At 43.8% G+C, this 3739-nt stretch overlaps 1 pseudogene; it reads left to right on the forward strand.

Annotated features, from left to right (window-relative positions):
• Positions 1 to 555: 555 nt before the first annotated feature.
• On the forward strand, positions 556 to 1536 carry LOC143387842 (myristoylated alanine-rich C-kinase substrate pseudogene; annotated as a pseudogene).
• Positions 1537 to 3739: the final 2203 nt, after the last annotated feature.

The following is a 3739-nucleotide window of genomic DNA, read 5'->3' on the forward strand; positions in this document are numbered from 1 at the left end:
ATTGTAGTTACTCTGAAGAGAAAAAAAAATAAAGGGTCATTTTTGCCTTTCACTTAAATTATGACAAATGAATAGCCGTGAAATATGGAACAAAGAACAAAACTTTTCTGAGAGGAAAGAACTGAGAATCAGAAAATATATTAAGGCACTTGGGCATTGGACCTCGCATCTTATTAGCAACCAGGGAGATTTCTCCATTTTCCTCTTATCTACAGTGCGGCTACAAATCTGGGATTTTTTTTTATTACTTCTTTAAAAAAAAAAAACAAAAAAAAAACTACACTTGGGCTCCTTTTTTTGTGTGCTGGACTTTTTCACTTTTTTCCCTCCCTCCTGCGCTGCTGCTTTTTGATCTCTTTGACTAAAATTTTTTATCGGAGTGTATTTAATCGGTTCTGTTCTGTCCTCACCACCCCCACCCCCTCCCTCCGGTGTGCGTGCCGCCCTGCCGTTGCCGCTGCTCCTGCTGTTGCTGCTCGCCCCTTCGTTACACCAACATAAGGCTCTTTGTTTCCCCTCTTGGATCTGTTGAGTTTCTTTGTTGAAGAAGCCATCATGGGTGCCCAGTTCTCCAAGACCGCAGCGAAGGGAGAAGCCGCTGCGGAGAGGCCCGGGGAGGCGGGTGTGGCCTCCTCGCCTTCCAAAGCGAATGGGCAGGAGAATGGCCACGTGAAAGTAAACGGGGACGCTTCACCCGTGGCCGCCTAGCCGGGTGCCAATGAGGAGCTGCAGGCCAATGGCAGCGCTCCCGCCGCCGACAAGGAGGAGCTCGTGGCCGCTGGGAGCAGGGCTGAATCCCCTGCCTGGGCCGAGAAAGATGAGCCCGCCGCCGCCGCCGCCCCCGAGGCTGGAGCACGCCCTGTGGAGAAGGAGGCCGCCGCAGAAGGCGAGGTCGCGGAGCCAGGCTAGCCCATGGCCGCCTCCTCGAAGTCTTCGCCCAAGGCCGAGGACGGGGCCACACCCTCGCCCAGCAAGGAGACCCCCCCCCCAAAAAAAAAAAAAAAGAAGCGCTTTTCCTTCAGGAAGTCTTTCAAGCTGAGTGGCTTCTCCTTCTAGAAGAACAAGAAGGAGGCGGAAGAGGGCGGTGAGGCCGAGGGCGCTGCCAGAGCCACCGCGGAGGGCGGCAAGGACGAGGCCTCCGGGGGCGCCGCTGCCGCCGCTGAGGCGGGAGCGGCCCCCAGGGAGCAGGCGGTGGCGCCGAGCGAGGAGGCAGCCGCGGGCGAGGAGGGGGCAGCAGGTGGCCACCCGCAGGAGGCCAAGCCCGAGGAGGCCGCCGTCGCGCCAGAGAAGCCAGCCGCCTGCGAGGAGCCCAAGGCCGCAGAGGAGCCCAAGGCCGCAGAGAAGGTGGAGGCCGGGGCCAGCGCCGCCGCCTGTGAGGCGCCCTCCGCCGCGGGGTCTGGCGCGCCCCCTGAGCAGGAGGTGGCTTCCGCAGAGGAGCCTGCCGCCGCCTGCGCCTCGTCTGCCTGCGCAGCCCGGTCACAGGAGGCGCAGCCCGAGTGCAGTCCAGAAGCGCCCCCAGCAGAGGCGGCAGAGTAAAAGGGCCAGAGGTTATGAGATAATCGAAGAACTTTTCTCCCCCATGTGTTTGTTGGAGTGGTGCCAGGTACTGGTTTTGGAGAACTTGTCTACAACCAGGGATTGATTTTAAAGATGTTTTTTCTTTCTTTTTCTTTTTTCATTTCGTCTTCCTTTTTTTTTTTTTTTGACTTTTTTTAGCAGTAAATTTTTTTCCCCTTTCCCCACAGATCCCATCTCAGATCATTCTGTTACCACCATTCCAACTGGTCGAGGAGAGCTTAAAACACCTTCCTCTGCCTTGTTTCTTTTTTCTTTTTTTATTATTTTTTTTGCATCAATATTAATGTTTTTTTGCATACTTTGCATCTTTATTCAAAAATGTAAACTTTCTTTGTCAATCTATGGACATGCCCATATATGAAGGAGATGGGTGGGTCAAAATGGGATATCAAATGAAGTGATTAGGGGCCACAATAGAGAAAATGAAGTGGTGCATGACATTGCCAAGATAATGTGCCACTAGAGATGATGGTGTAAAGGCTTAGTCTTTTTTTTTTAAAGAAAAGTTATTACAATGTATTTTGTGAGGCAGGTTTACGACACTACAAGTCTTGAGTAAGAAGGAAAGAAGAAAAAAAACCACCAATACCCAGATTTTTAAAAAAGATCATAGTCTTAGGAGTTCATTTAAACCATAGGAACTTTTCACTTATCTCATGTTAGCTGTACCAGTCAGTGATTAAGTAGAACTACAAGTTGTATAGGCTTTATTTTTTATTGCTGGTTTATGACCTTAATAAAGTGTAATTATGTATTACCAGCAGGGTATTTTTAACTGTGACTATTGTATAAAAACAAATCTTGATATCCAGAAGCACATGAATTTGCAACTTTTCACCCTGCCCATTTTTGTAAAACTGCAGTCATCTTGGACCTTTTAATCACAAATTTTAAACTCAACCAAGCTGTGATAAGTGGAATGGTTACTGTTTATACTGTGGTATGTTTTTGATTACAGCAGACAATGATTTCTTTTAAAAGTTGTCTTTGAGAATAAAGGAAAAAAAAAACTTCAGATGCAATGGTTTTGTGTAGCATCTTGTCTATCATGTTTTGTAAATACTAGAGAAGATTTGACCAATTTGACTTAGAGATGGAATGTAACTTTGCTTACAAAAATTGCTATTAAACTCCTGCTTAAGGTGTTCTAATTTTCTGTGAGCACACTAAAAGCGAAAAATAAATGTGAATAAAATGTAATACATATATATATATATATATATATATTAAACATATAACCCCATCAAAGGTGCATATAAAAATATAATCCCTCAAAGGTGCATATAAAATTATGAGGAAATCTTGATCCTGAAATCCATATGATCAGGATTTGTGGAAAGTTAAATATCTGGTTGATACCAGCTCACTAGTGTTGAACAAGATTATAATCATTATGACCAATAATTTTAATCATGATAACTAAAATTTATAGGAAGTTCTTTACTAACCTCTGCCCCAAAACCTTTTAAATATATTACTTTATAGAATTCATTGAAGAATTCTATGAAGTAGTAACTATGGTGACTTTCATTTCTTTTTTTTAATATTTATTTTTTAGTTTATCTTTATTTCATTTTAATGTGGTGCTGAGGATCGAACCCAGTGCCTCACCTGTGCTGGGTGAGCACACTACCACTGAGCCACAACCCCAGCCTATGATGTTTCCATTTCTTAAGTTGAAAATGAAATATAAAAAAAATTGCTTGCCCAAGATTTTATGCACTTGAACTCAGATTTGTCTCATTTCACAATTGTAATGAGTGAAACCAGTGTTTCCAAAAATCTAGTCTAAATCATTTGTTAATATGATTGGATACTGTTTTATAAATACAGACACTTGGACCTTGTCTAAACTTATAATTGAAAATTAAGCCCTGTTCAAGCCTATTAAATCTTCTGTGTGAAATTAAGCTTCCTTTTAACTCTCTCTGTGAGTGTGTGTGTGTGTGTGTGTGTGTGTGTGTGTGTGCATGTATGTTGTTCTTTAATTGTTTAAAAGTGATCATTATACACATTTAAGTTTAAACACTACCACATTCTATCGTATCCAAAATCTTAACTGCCCTAGATCAACTGTCCTAACACAGGATTGTGCAAGAACCCTTAAGCATACTGAGGTTGTACTGGGCTTCTGGATTTGGCACTGAAAACTTATTTAATA

This window comes from Callospermophilus lateralis, unplaced genomic scaffold, assembly GCF_048772815.1.
Source record: "Callospermophilus lateralis isolate mCalLat2 unplaced genomic scaffold, mCalLat2.hap1 Scaffold_190, whole genome shotgun sequence".
In the NCBI taxonomy this organism is placed as follows: domain Eukaryota; kingdom Metazoa; phylum Chordata; class Mammalia; order Rodentia; family Sciuridae; genus Callospermophilus; species Callospermophilus lateralis.